Here is a 15,832-nt window from a genome sequence, read left to right on the forward strand (position 1 = left end):
CAACATGCTGCACTTATTGCAAAACCATGGACTATTTTCGGGGTCATACATTGAAGATCCTCAACAACACTTGAAGAATTTCCTGTCTATCTGCAAAACTCAAAGGTAGCCCAACGTAACTCAAGAAGTAATAAAGTTGTTGTTGTGTCCATTCTCAGTGACAGGAGCTGCCCAGACTTGGCTAAATTCATTCCCCATTAATTCCATCACGACTTGGGAGGAGTTAGTCAAGCAATTTGTGAATAAGCTTCATCCACCCAACAAGACTGCTCAACAAATTGATGAAATTTTGAGCTCCAAACAGAAACCAATGGAAACACTACAAGAAACATGGGAACGATTCAAAGAGATGTTGGTCATATGTCCACACCACGATATTCCAGATCAGATGTTGGGGCAGCGATTTTACATGGGTCTGACAGATAGCGTAAAGACTAATGTTGATGCTTCAGCTGGTGGAGCATTCTTGAGAAAAACATGTAGAGAAAGCCAGAGCCTACTTGACAAGATGGCACAGAATTCGGGGTGGACAACCAGGAATGGACCGATCACTCTAGTAGTTCACTCAGTGCCCTTAAATCCATCCAACACTCTTGCTGAAAATATGGCCACCTCAATAACACAAATGATTATACTCACCAAAAATATGGAAGAGTCAGGGCAGAAGTAGTAGGTGCACATTGTAGATACTACCAATAGGGGCTTATGCACATCTTACATTAGTTAGCCAATTGGTAGCAAATGGAATGAAGAAAGTGATCATCATAATTACCCTGAGGACATGAATTATGTGTCTAATTATGGGGGCCAGAGACAGGGTGATCAGAATTGGGACCAACAGAATCAGCCATACAGGCTAGTGCAGCCACAACACAACAATTGAAATATGGGAGCCATGCGACCTCACAATAACGTGGCGCCTTACCAAAGGCCACAGGGATACAACAACCAAAATTAGCAGCAGGGTTATCATCCTCCTCAGCAGCAACATGGTGGGAGACATGAAGATGGGTTTGCTAGACTCGAGGCAATGATGCAACAAGTTATTAGGTCAAATCCAAAAATGAGTGAAAGAGTAGATGCACATGAGTCATCTATAAAGAATATTGAAGTGTAAATGAGTCAGATCTTGATGTCTTTGAATAATCGTCCTCATGGGACATTGCGTGTAGACACTTAGGTAAATCTAAAAGATCAAGGCCCGAAGCAGTTAATGGCAGTGAGTCTACGTAATGGAAGAGACTTAGACTTGGAGCAAGAAAGGGCTCGAGAAAGCAGATAGACTGAGACACTTATACCAGTTCCCATTGAGCTAGATGATACAACGAAACTGACAGAGGTGACAGTATAGCCTGCCCAGGAAGACACCAACACACAGAGTGATGATGAGAAAGAAGCCGAGACAACCTAGGAATCGATAGTTGAGGTGGTGTCTGACAAAGAGAATACCCAAATCATTGGGAAGAAGAGACCTTCAACACCATTCCCATAAAGGCTGGCCAAATACCAGAAAGAGGAACAATACAAGAAATTCTTGGAGATGCTGAAACAAATCCAGGTAAATGTTCCATTGATTGATGCATTGAAGGAGATGCATGGTTATGTAAAAATGATGAAGGACTTGATGTCCCGAAGTTTGATTTCCAAGATTTGGCCACAGTGACTCAGACTCAGACCTGTAGTGCTGTGGTGACTAGACCAGTTGCTGAGAAGTTGTTTGATCCAGGGAGTTTCACAATTCCCTGTACCATTGGTAACTTTGCCTTTGCCAAGGCACTTTGTGATTTGGGGTCTAGCATATATCTTATGCCCCTGGCGATCTATAAGAGGTTGGGAATTGGAAAAGCTAGACCCACATCTATGTTATTGCAACTGGCTGACAGAACTGTAAAGAGACCCTCATGTATTTTGATGATGTGTTGATACAAGTAGGGAAACTTGTATTCCCTGCAGATTTTGTGATTCTGGATTGTAAGGTGGATGAAGAAATTCCCATAATTTTGAGAAGGCCGTTCTTGGCCACAGGGCGTGCCCTCATTGATTGTGAAACTAGGAAGCTCAAGATGAGGTTGAACGATGAGGAAATAACATTCAACGTGCAGAAATCTATGAGGCGACCAAGTGAATTCGCCAATTGTTCTCTTATTGATGCCGTGGATGTAATCGTGGAAGAGGATGATGAGACATTGACTATTGAGGATCCTCTTGCTGCATGTCTTGTGAATTTTGGATGAGGTGAATGGGGAAGAATGGGTGCTGGCTCTAGAGGGCAGAGGGTTTTGGGAGAGAACACTTGAATTCGAGCCCCTGTACTTAGAAAATAGAGAAACTCCTCCAGCCAAGCTATCCATAGAAGAACCACCAAAGCTAGAATTGAAGTCACTGCCCGCCCATCTCAGGTATGAGTTCCTAGGACCTAACTCCACATTACCTATTATTATCTCATCTAGTTTGTTAGATGTGAAGGCACAACAACTTTTGCAGGAACTCAAGGAGTGCAAGACTGCCATTGGGTGGACCATGACAGATATTAAGTGGATCAGCCCGGCATATTGTATGCATAAAATTCTGCTGGAAGAGGTACACAAACCTTCCAGGGAGCACCAAAGAAGGCTGAACCCCAATATGAAGGAAGTGGTGAAGAAGGAGGTGATTAAGTGGTTGGATGCGGGAATCATTTTCCCCATCTCTGACAGCAATTGGTTTAGCCGGGTGCAATGTGTTCCTAAGAAGGGTGGTATGACGGTGGTAAAAAATGATAACAATGAGTTGATCTATACAAGAACCGTCATAGGCTGGAGAATTTGTATGGACTATAGGAAATTAAATATGGCCACCCGGAAAGACCACTTCTCACTTCCCTTCATTGATCAGATGCTTGACAGACTGGCAGGGAGATCCCACTTCTGTTTTCTGGATGGGTACTCAGGGTACAACTAAATCTCTATTTCACCAGAGGACAGAGAGAAGACCTCCTTCACATGTCCATATGGAATTTATGCTTTTCGGAGGATGCCTTTTGGCCTATGCAATGTGTCACACCTCCTTTTTCCTACACCCCCGTAAAGGGGTATATAAGGGAGTTTTTTCCAACTTAAAGTGACAATCGAAACGGGATCATTTTTATTAAAAATGCAGAGTCTCCACTTAGGATAATTATGGTATCCCAAGCCACCGATTCAAATCTCTAATCGAGGAATTCTATTAACCCGGGAGAAGGTGTTAGGCATTCCCGAGTTCCGTGGTTCTAGCACGGTCACTCAACTGTTATTATTGGCCTATTTATCAAATTTAAAACACTTTTAAAGCCTATGTGCATTTTTGCTTTAAAATCGCTTTTAATTATTCTAAGTAAGATTTCAACGTTATCTAAAACACATCTTTGGACTGCGCCACATGAAATGCACCAGCAGTCCAAGACATATTTTATTTAACGTTGTTAAGATTTATATTTGAGTCACATGAAATGCACACTCGAGTTTAAGGAAGTTAATTATTAAAATAACGCGCCTAAAACGACTACGCGTTTTTAACTTTGCGAGGGACATGGAAAATTTGCTAAATGGCACGCCTCGAGTTCTAAGGATTAAAATAAGGTTAAATAAATGAGGGCCATACGATTGTCATTTTGTTTGGCACGGCACCCCTCGATTTGTTCTAACCAAAAGGTTTCTAAGCTAACTCGTGAGGGCCATGAACTAATTGATCTCATTTACTTATGGCCCACCTCGATTAATTTAAAGGACCGACTAATCATCCAAACGTTAATGGGGCAGAGATTCTATTACGGTCCAACTAAATAGAAATACCTTTTAAAAGAAAAGGGCGGATTATTTAAAGGGACTGCTTGGGCTTGGCTTAAGGCCCAACGTTCACAAGCCAACAATCGGAGGCAAGCCATTAGATATCCATCGGCTAAAACTACATGAGCCTCATAATTAAACTAACATTTTCATTTTCTGAACCATTGATTAATTAAAATGCAACAACTAAACTGAATCTCCAAATTTCTAACGTGATTTGGGCCTGAGTCTACCTTAAACTTATATGGCCTCATTACTTGAAAACATAAACATTGGCCCAGGATAGCCCAGATCCTTGTAAGCTTGACATCAATGAATGCAAGACTCTAAATCGAGTCTTCAAGTGCGCATAACAACGGATAAAAAATGGCTTGTAGCAATACCCCAAATGATCATTATTTTCTAAAAAAACTAAACACTGGACAAGAACAAGAATCCAGGTCTTGATTTCAAATAAGATAGTCATAAACATATTATAGCAAGTTGGTAACTTGTCAAAACCATAAATTCATTGTTTGAATCATAGTTTTTCAAGAACACTAATGCCTCACTCGAATTCTAAAAGAAAATGTGACAAAAGACTGTGATACAAGACTCAGATTCTGAAAAAACTTAGCTGAACCTGAAACCAATTTAAACTAGATCTAAAGAAAAACAAAGAAACAAGTCTAAATCTCTATTATAGGAAAGCAGACATGCACTAACATTGAGATTTATTACACAAATCAAACTCAGAAGCTATAGTATTGAACCCTCAATCCAACTTGCATACAAGATCCATACTACAACAGACTTAAAAACCTTACCTAATACACATTTAAGAGTCCAAAAACATCATGTATCAGCCGTATTTAAACAGGTTCAAATCCAGACCTTAAAACAAAATGAGTAACACAAATGACTACATTTAGGAGGCTAGACTAAATGGACACCAATCCCAATTACCAGATAGCATACAATATTCAGAATCTCAATCTCTAATTACATATTCAGAGGTAGAAAGATAGTAAGCAAAACTCTCTAAATGAAAAAAAAACAAGCAAACAAGTGAGCCAAACTATGAACATAACTATTGTGACTATTTCTCAAAGCTCTAGATTTCCATTTTTTTTCCAAATCCAGCTTTACTTTAGGCGGAATGTAGAAATGTGTACCTGGAAATGAAAAAGGGAAACAAAAGAAGTGAAGGATCAGCAATCAATAGCAGCATAACTCAGTTTTGGTCTCAGCAGTGAAACAATATTCGAACCAAATAGTCCAAACCAAGCTTCCACAAACCCAAAACTCAAGACATTTTAGCCCCAGATACACCAGAAATTGTTTCAGAATTGGATAACTTCAGAAATCACAAAAATCAATGGAACAATGCTTTACTAAAATTTTCAGCCGTTTTTTTTATTTTTTCTGGATTTTTCCCTTCAAAGTCTGCCTTGAATGACAAGGAAATGTGCCTTTATAGGCAAAAGAGTAGGGCAACAACAGACCTCGGTCTTTGCATTTTTCCCCTTTTTCAATTTTTATTTTAGCTCCCATACCCCTAGTTAATTATCAGAATTTCAAAAACAGCCCACAATCCCATTTTCTGGAAGCTTCTCAATCTGTTACACTAAAGATTCCCCAAGCCAATTTTCTAAACTATCCCCCACAACCCCTGAAATTACCCTGATCCTCAAATGGGTCATGGGTCTGCAAACCCAAACATGACCCCACTTGGGCTTTTTGATTTTCAGAACCAATTAAAGACAATCAGGGATCCCCAAATTAAGAACTGACCCAAAATTCCCAAGATAAGAAACCCGGAACCTTTAATATGCAATCAAAACACAAGAAAGTGGATGACCTAATTAACTTAGACATACAACAGGAAATTAGCTAAGTTAAGGGCCTAATTGTATTAGCTATGCTTAAAATTAGCTTAATTAACTAAAAATTTATCCACATAGAAATATTATCAAAAATATTAATTAGCCCTACTTAAGTAAAAATAATTATTAAAATAAGACTGAATGTTAAAACAAAACTATTTTTTTGGTATTTTTTCAAGATTAAAAATGACTACAAAACATTAACGAACCTATTTTTTGTAATTTTTGTTTTCTTGTAATAAAATAAAAGTAAAAGAGTAAAAATGAGCTGAAATAGCTATATTAGGCCTAAATTAAATATTTACGTGCTAAAATATGAAAAATCTTGGGAAGAGTCAAAAATCACATGTCTACAGCTGCTCCTTTTTGACTGAAAACACGAAGAGTTTTCGGACAAAGAATGACTAGATAGGTTTTTTTACCCGACCCTTATTTGGAGAGACTAAAACTAAAAGAGAAGGGAATGTGACCGAGCCCTAGCATCTGAGCTGCCTACATATCCTTGGCTATAAAGGAATCAGGTCACATATAGTTCAGAGGTGAGTGAGATGATGGAGTATGCCGAGGCGGAGAGCCGGTCGAGATGCCGTTCCGCCGAGGTTCCGGTTCGTAGTCCTGATGTTACATAAAAAATCAAAACATGAAAAAGACTAGCTAAGCCTATCAACTACGAGTTACAAGATTCCTATCTATAAGTCTTCTGAAGCTTGATCTTGAGTCTTGAATGGTTCTTCATGCAGACTTTGGATTTAAACCTTGACGCTTGCTAGTTGCAGGTGCTAGCTCGTTCTTCTTCAGCTTTTCGGATCAAAACCGGGCATGCAGTGCTTGTGACCCCGGCCATGTTTTGAGAAGCTCATATCTTTCATCAACTTCTACATTTGTATTAACTTCTTGCCTTTCTCTTTTTTTCTTTATTGTGACTAATTTCTGTTGATCACCTCGGACTGCTGACTTGCATTCTTGCCGCGAGCTTCTTTTGTTGCTGACTTGAATTGTAATTTGAGATGCTTTCCCTTTTCTTCAGGTGGACGCCTGATTACTGAACTCGAATTATAATCTGAGATGCTTTCCTTTTCTCCAGGTGGACGCCTGATTACCGACACTTAAATTGTTTCCCTTCCTTAAAACTGGTGTTATTCTCCCTTGCTCTCTAGGTGATCGCCTGATTGCCAAAATTTTATCTGTATTCCCCTACTTTCCAAGTAGGCGCCTGATTGCCAAGACCTTGACTGTATTCTCATGCTCTCCAGGTTAGTGCCTGATTGCTGAACTTGAACTGTATTTCCGTGCTCTCCAGGTGGGCGCCTGATTGCTGAACTTGAACTGTATTCCCGTGCTCTCCAGGTGGGCGCCTGATTGCTAAAACATGAACTGTATTCCCGTGCTCTCCAAGTGGGCGGCTGATTGCCAAAACTTGAACTGTATTCCTGTACTCTCTAGGTGGGCGCCTGATTGCCAAAACTTTAACTGTATTCCCGTGCTCTCCAGGTGGGCGCCTAATTGCTGAACTTGAACTGTATTCCTGTGCTCTCCAGGTGGGCGCTTGATTGTCAAAACTTGAACTATATTCCCGTGCTCTCCAGTGGGCGCCTGATTGCTGAACTTGAACTATATTCCTGTGCTCTCCAGGTGGGCGCCTGATTGCCAAAACTTGAACTGTATTCCCGTGATCTCCAGGTGGGCGCCTGATTGCTGAACATGAACTGTATTCCCGTGTTCTCCAGGCGGGCGCATGATTGCCAAAACTTGAACTATATTCTCGTGCTCTCTAGGTGGGCGCCTGATTGCTAAAACTTTAACTGTATTCCCGTGCTCTCCAGGTGGGCACCTGATTGCCGAAACTTGAACTGCTCCTCTGAAACTGCTGCCTTTGAACCTGATTACAACAAAACGAACAAAACAAAACAAATTTTCCTACCCCAGTTTGGTGTTGGACGCATCTGTGAGTGTTAATTGAATCATGTTACCAAGTATCTCTATGAATTTGAAAGCTAAATCCCATTATCCAGGAGGGTCCTGAAAACTCCTAGTTACTGACAGCGTTGAATCTAAATTACATCTTCTAAAGGTATTACATTTTGTTACGTCTTGTTATCCAAGCAGAACTTAAAACTACATCCCACTATCCAGGAGGGTCCTGAAAGTCAAACATCAAGTATTATCTTAAGAATGACAACTTTTATGGCTGAATTATACTACCCTACAACAGAACTTACGCTAAATCTTGTTATCTAACGGAAATCCTAAAGCTAAGTCCCATTATTCAGGAGGGTCCTGAAAGTTCTTAATTGAATCTTATCTCAAGCATGAAAACTTTGAAGCCAATTTATATTCCTTTGGGGTACATTTATGCTAGATTTTGCTACTCATAATTGTTTTGAATTTTAAACTAGGTCCCATTTTCCAGGAGGGTCCTGAGAACTTCAAATAAATTTCATTATCCAGGCGGGTCCTGAAAGTTTACGGTCAAACCTGTCTGGTGCTTGCCTTTCCTTAAGGAGGGTTTCTCTGAAACAACGAAACCTTCTGCCCCTGTTTCAATCAAAGAAAAATCTTGTCAGTTTAAAATGTGGTGGTTAGTCAATGGCATTCTTGCTGAAGGTCTCTCCGCTGTCGTGCTTTGTTTTGACTGGCTTCCTCGAACTGGCCCTGAATCGCTTGACTTTCTAACTGACTTTCAACCCACGTGACCTCGGATGACCCGAGTGTTCTATACCCGAACCGTTGTTTTACACCTTTGGCCCCTTTATCTGAACCTCTGCATCTCCCATGAAATTACTAACTCATTCCACCGATGGAACTTTCGCTGGCACTTTATATCCCACTTTACATCATACTATCTTTGGTATGTTCTGGCCACACTATGCTTTATAATTTTTGAAGTTGGTAGTAAGCTTTGAAATCCTTTCTTATTTGCTTGACCAAGACTGACATTGAAACATCTTAGAGAAATGAAACCCAAAAGAACTGAAATGGAATGACCTTGAGAATTAAGGATAAAGAAAATCCAAAACTGGATGACTTGCTAAAAAGGAAAAAGGAAAGAGACTTATTTGAGCGGAACAGTTGGTACCAATGATCATGATATGCATTTCGGATTAATTAGCCCAGTCTGTCCAACCAATCAACTTTCAGTTGCCACATTTTATTTCTCCGGAATTTCCATAACCTGATTTCTTCACCAAAACCTTGACCTTGTTCGGCCTGCGGTGCCCTGAAGGGTTTTCACCAACAAGCCTCTCTCATTTGTTCATCTCTCAACTGACTTTTGCCTTACGGTGCCCGTGAGGGTTTTCACCAACAAAACTCTCTCATTTTTATTTCTCTCAGCTACCGTCTCCTTACGATGCCCGTGAGGGTTTTTACCAATAAGACTCTCATTTCAACATTTTCTGCTTGGACCAAGGTGTTGCCCCTGATATGAATTACCTCTCCTTGCTTGACTTGGCATTTCTCGAAGACTGATCGGAAGGTATTTCTTTGGACCGTAACGTGGGCTTTTGGATAGGGTTAGAAAGAAAGGGTATCAATAAGGCTCAAAACAATTCAAATGGGTTTAAAAATTACAGCTTTCGGAATCATATTTCTTACAACCGCAACTTCTGCCCCAGTTTCTTTGTTTGGGGACTTTTGGGATTTTATTTTGGTGGGACCGAACCGTGAGGCTGCCTACGTATCCTTAAAAGGAATCAGGTCAAACGTAGTTCATGTCGTAGAAATTGCTTTGTTGTTGTGATTTTTCTTTTATGTTCTTCCTCTTCTTTCTTCTTTTTTCTCTTTTTGTTGTTTTTTCCCTTTTTCTTTTCTTTCTCTTTTTTTTCTTTCTTTTTCTTTCCTTCCTTTTTCCCTCTCTTTTCATTCTTTTCTTTTCTTTTTTTCCTTTACTCATCCTTCGCACTTGCGCTTATGATCTTTGCTACTGATTCCAAAAGAGGGGTATGAAAGGAAATAAATAAGGCTCAAGGGGATAACAAAGGATAAAGTGTTTAGATAGCAGAACAAAATGCCTTCGTCATTCCAATCTTCAAAACTTGCCAAGTACAAACAAATACAATTTAAACAAGGAAATCATACATAATATCTCTTGACCGCATCGGAATTGATGGCCATTTCTACACACTTGTCTTCCATGTCTGTTAAATACAAAGCACCATTGGACAACACTCTAGTTACGATGAATGACCCCTGCCAATTTGGGACGAACTTGCCTTTAGCCTCGGCCTAATGTGGAAGGATACGTCTCAACACTTGTTGACCCACTTCAAACTTCCGAGGACGCACCTTCTTATTATATGCTCTTGCCATTCTCTATTGATACAACTGGCCATGACATACTGCTGCCAACCTTTTCTCATCGATCAAACTCAATTGTTCCAGGCGGGTTTTAACGCATTCATCATCGTCAATTTTGGCTGCTGCGACAATCCGAAGAGATGGGATTTCAATTTTTGCGGGTATCACTGCTTCAGTGTCGTACACGAGCAAGTAAGGAGTTGCCCCTACTGAAGTACGAACAGTGGTGCGATAGCCCAACAATGCAAATGGTAGCTTTTCATGCCATTGTCTGGAACCCTCTACCATTTTCCGAAGTATCTTTTTTATGTTCTTGTTGGCCACTTTGACTGCTCCATTCGCCTTGGGGCGGTAAATGGTGGAATTGCAATGCGTAATCTTGAACTGCTGGCATACCTCTTTCATCAGATGACTATTGACATTAGCACCATTATCTGTAATGATCACCTTTGGGATCCCAAACCGGCAAATGATATTTGAGTGCACAAAATCGACCACTGCTTTCTTGGTCACAGACTTGAACGTTTTAGCCTCAACCCACTTGGTGAAATAATCGATGGCCACCAGAATGAACCTGTGCCCATTTGATGTTGCTGGCTCAACTAGCCCAATGACATCCATGCCCTACGCAACAAAAGGCCATGGTGCAGACATTGTGTGCAATTCAGATGGTGGAGAATGAATCAAATCTCCGTGCACTTGGCACTGATGACACTTACGCACGAAACTGATACAATCTCGCTCCATAGTGAGCCAATAATAACCTGCTCGGAGAATCTTCTTTGCCAGCACATACCCACTCATATACGGTCCACAGACTCCAGAATGTACTTTGGTCATGATAGTTGTGGCCTGTCTAGCATCTATACATCTCAACAATCCAAGATCCGGAGTCCTTTTGTACAAAACCCCTCCGCTGAAGAAAAATCCACTTGCCAACTGCCGAATTGTTCTCTTTTGATCACCTGTGGCTTGTACTGGATACACCCCCATCCTGATATATTCCTTGATATCATGAAACCAAGGCTCATCATCAAGTTCTTCTTCCACCACATTACAGTAAGAATGCTGATCATGGACCTGAATATGCAAAGGGTCCACATAATCCTTATCTGGATGATGTAACATTAATGCCAAGGTAGCCAAAGTATCAGCAACCTCATTATGGATCCTTGGAATATGCCTGAACTCTATTGATCGAAACCATTGACAAAGATCATGCAAACATTGCCGGTACGGTATGAGTTTTAAATCCCGTGTTTCTCATTCCCCTTGGATCTAGTGTACCAGAAGGTCCGAGTCTCCCAAGACCAAGACTTCCTGGACACCCATGTCTGCAGCTAACCTCAAACCCAAAATGCATGCCTCGTACTCAGCCATGTTGTTAGTACAGTAGAAACGAAGTTGAGCTGTAACGGGGTAGTGATGCCCCGTTTCAGAAATAAGTACGGCTCTTATCCCAACGCCCTTTATGTTAGCAGCTTTTAAAGAAAAGTTTCCACCCTGGCTCTCCAACTGGTTCCAACTCATCAATATGCATTACCTCTTCATCAGGGAAGTGAGTCTTCAAAGGCTCATATTCTTCATCCACTGGGTTCTCAGCCAAATGATCAGCCAATGCATGGGCTTTCATCGCAGTCCTAGTCACATAGACGATGTCAAAATCTATAAGCAAGATTTGCCACTGCTAGCCTCCCGGTAGGCATAGGCTTCTAAAAGATATACTTTAACGGATACAAATGAGAGATGAGGTAGGTAGTGTAAGATGACAAATAGCGCTTCAACTTCTGTGCTACCCAAGTTAGGGCACAACATGTCCTCTCAAGTTGAGTGTACTTAAACTCATAAGATGTGAACTTCTTGCTGAGATAATAGATGGCATGCTCCTTCCTATCAGTGATGTCATGCTGACCCAACACACAACCAAATGAATTGTCCAGGACCGTCAAATATAGAATCAAAGGTCTCCCCGGTTCTGGTAGCACCAACACAGGTAGGTTTGACAAGTACCCCTTTATCTTATCAAATGCTTCTTGACACTCATCTGTCCATTTGACCGCAGCATCCTTCTTCAACAATTTGAAGATAGGCTTACAAGTTGTCGTAAGCTAAGCAATAAACCTGATGATGTAATTCAGCCTCCCTAATAAACTCATCACCTCAGTTTTGTTCCTTGGAGGTGGCAATTCTTGGATAGCTTTGATCTTTGACGGGTCCAATTTAATACCTCGACGACTGACTATGAATCCCAACAATTTTCCAGACGGCACACCAAATGCACATTTTGCAGGATTGAGCTTAAGATTGTACCTGCGAATCCTTTGGAAGAATTTTCTCAAATCTCTGACATGATCAGACTACTTTCTAGACTTTATGATTACATCATCCACATAAACCTCGATCTCCTTGTGTATCATGTCATGGAATATGGTTTCCATTTCCCTCATGTAAGTTGCCCCAACATTTTTCAAACCGAAAGGCATAACCCTGTAGCAGTATGTTTCCCATGGCGTGATGAATGACGTCTTCTCTGTATCTTCCTCATCCATTAGGATCTGATGATAGCCCGCATAACAATCCACAAAAGATCCAATCTCATGTTTGGCGCAATTGTCAATCAAAATGCGGATATTTGGCAGTGGAAAGTTGTCCTTGGGACTCTCCTTGTTGAGATCACGGTAATCAACACACACCCTGGTCTTGCCATCCATCTTTGGCACAGGTACTACATTGGCTAGCCAAGTGGGATACCGAGTGACCCGAATGACTTTTGCATCGAACTGCTTGGTGACCTCTTCTTTGATCTTCACACTCATATCAGTTTTAAATTTCCTCAGCTTCTGCTTGATAGGAGGGAATGCCGGGGTCAGTAGGCAATTTGTGAACCACCAAGTCAGTGCTTAGACCCAGCATGTCGTCATATGACCATGCAAAAATATCTTTATACTCAAACAATGCTTTAATTATCTCCTCCCTGAGTTGAGGTTCAAGATGGACACTTATCTTAGTTTCTCTGATATTATCTGGGTCCCCTAAATTGATTGCTTATGTATCACTCAGGTTAGGCTTGGGTTTTTCTTCAAAATGGCTTAATTCTTTACTAACCTCTTCAAAGGCCTCATCCTCATCATATTCTGATTCATCATCACGCTCTATTTTTTGAATTACTATTTTATAATTAGATTGACTTTTAGGACTGGGCCGAATATTCTTCATGCATATCATGTTATTGAAACCAGCATAAAAAGAATTGTACAAGGAAGAAAAGAAAACAAAAATAAAACTATCAGGAATGAAGAAAAAGGGAAATTGCATTTCATTGAAATTAAAAGATAACAAGGTTTATACATCCAAACGGACGGAACATAGAATCTGAATTACAACCCTAGAATAATCCAGATAAACTGAAACAAAATCAAAGCAAACTAGCAAAACTCCTTCCTGGTGGGGAGAGGAGTACCTTCCCAATTGTTAATCTTTGCACTGGGCCCAACAAATTGCACATCCGCCTTGCTAGAACCCTCTCCAGCTTCCACCATGTTCTCATCATCGAATAACTTCTCGAACCTTTCAATCAACTCTTTATCAGGACCAACCACAAAACTGGGAACTGTTGTTACTAGGCGTTTCTTGGTGCCAGGCCTGACAAATGATCTGGAGAGCCGTGGGGCGGGCTTTGGGAGGACCCAGGCCATCTGTTTCAACTTTTTGTCTCTTTTCACATCCGCAACTGTAGGCTTGAACCCCAAACCAAATGTATCCAAGTTTTTGGGGAGAGACACCGGCCGTACGATACCTTGCAGAGATGCACCCAAACCCTTGCCGGTTACAAAACCTATCTTCAACATTTCAACGACTACCATGATTGATGCAACAGCTACCCTCAGAGTTGGAACGCACTTCCCTTCTGGAATTTTCTCTACCGATACCGTGTCAAAAACCTGATAAACCCATGGCCCCTTGTCGTCTTCAAACTCTATGAACAGAACAATGGCATCACTGGGAACACACAAATTATCTTCGTCGTGCACAATAATTTCCTGTCTATCCCATTCAAACTTGACCATTTGATGCAGAGTAGACGAGACTACTTTGGCAGCATGAATCCAGGGTTAACCTAATAGCAGATTGTAAGAAACAACCACATCGAGCACCTGGAACTTCATGGTAAATTCAACTGGCCCTATTATAAGCTCAAACACTATGTCCCCAACTGAATCTTTCCCTCCACCGTCGAATCCCCGAACGCAGATAATGTTCTTGTGAATTCTTTCATCATCCACCTTCAACTTGTTCAGAGTGGAGAGAGGGAAAATGTTTGCACTAGAACCATTGTCTACCAGTACCCGAGTAACTACGGAATCTTCGCATTTCACCGTAAGATAGAGGGATCTATTGTGCTCAGTACCCTCCACGGGCAACTCATCATCAGAAAAAGTGACTCTGTTTACCTCAAATATCTTGTTAGCTATCTTTTTCAAGTGGTTTACTGAGATTTTGTCAGGAACGTGGGCCTCATTTAGGATCTTCATCAAAGCCCGACGGTGCTCGTTTGAATGGATCAATAATGACAATAGTGAAATATGAGCCGGTGTCTTCCTCAACTGCTCCACAATGGAATAGTCCTGCACTTTCATCTTCTCAAGAATTCCTTTGCTTTTTCCTCGGTCACAGCTTTCTTCACTAGCACTGGGTTATCTTTGGAGATCTTAGCTTTTCTCAACTCTTCGGGGGCAAAGTATTTCCCTGATCGAGTCAAACCATGGGTCTCACAAACTTCTTCTTTAACCTCTTTCCCCTTGTAAGTCACTGTCACTCATTCATAATTCCACGGGACCGCCTTATTGTTGACTATTGGTAATTGAGTTACCGGCTTGATAATGACAGGATATGTGCGGGCACCCTCCACAATTACAACGGGCTTGTTCGCCACTCCTGGCATAACCACTTTTGCTTTTTTTTTTGTTTTACTGCCACATCACTTGGGTTCCCCTTCTCGACTACTGCAGATGGTTCACTGTTTGCCCAGCTCAACCTGATCACTGATTTCTCACTTGTTGGCTTTTTAACCGGCCTGACTTCACTGGACCGAATCATCATGACGGTCTGTGCAGGATTTTTAGGCTCCCTATATGTACTATCTCCATCATATTTGTCTCATGATGGGCTGACAACGGATTCTGGTTGATATTGGGCGCCTCCGGAGCTTGGACCTCAATCCAATTAGTATCAATGAGCTCTTAAATAGCTGTTTTCAATTGCCAGTATTTCTCTGTGTCGTGCCCCGGAGCACCAGAACAATATTCGCAACTTATAGAATGATCAAGATTCTTCGGGAGAGGATTTGGCAGTTTTGGCTTGATCGGACTCAGCATACCCAATTGTCTCAACCTGTGGAACAAACTGGTATAGGATTCTCCCAATAGAGTGAATATTTTCTTCTTCTGCAACCTCTCATTCTTAAATGCTTGGTTGGGCCAGAAACCTGATCCAGGAGGGTTTTGGTAGGCTCTTAGGGGTAGGTAGGCATTTTCTGGAGCTGGGTATGTATTTTGTGGGACTGGCGTACGCCATTTTACGTGGGCCGGAGGTTGGTTGTATGTTTGGGCATGGAGGATAGAAAAACGGGGGTCTGGCGGTGAGTAGTAGTGTTGGGGTGGATTATACGGGGTATGGGGGTAGGTTTGGTGGTGGGGACGAGGCTGATGATAGTGGTGAGGTGAACCTCTGGGCCCAAACCAAGCTCCTAACTCAACTGTTGCGACATCCTCTTTCTTCTTCTTTCCAATTACTCTCCCAGTTCCACTTTGAATGGTCTGGGTGGTTGCCTTTATCGCCAAATAGCTCATGATTTTGTTTGTCTTGAGC

At 41.4% G+C, this 15,832-nt stretch overlaps 1 non-coding gene across 1 annotated transcript; it reads right to left on the reverse strand.

The window, feature by feature from the left end:
- Window positions 1-275: 275 nt before the first annotated feature.
- On the reverse strand, window positions 276-378 carry LOC142166680 (small nucleolar RNA R71). Its single transcript, XR_012697083.1, has one exon. It is a non-coding gene; the product is annotated as a small nucleolar RNA R71 (small nucleolar RNA).
- Between the last annotated feature and the right edge of the window lie 15,454 nt (window positions 379-15,832).

Source organism: Nicotiana tabacum, chromosome 11 (assembly GCF_000715075.1).
Source record: "Nicotiana tabacum cultivar K326 chromosome 11, ASM71507v2, whole genome shotgun sequence".
Classification (NCBI taxonomy): Eukaryota; Viridiplantae; Streptophyta; class Magnoliopsida; order Solanales; family Solanaceae; genus Nicotiana; species Nicotiana tabacum.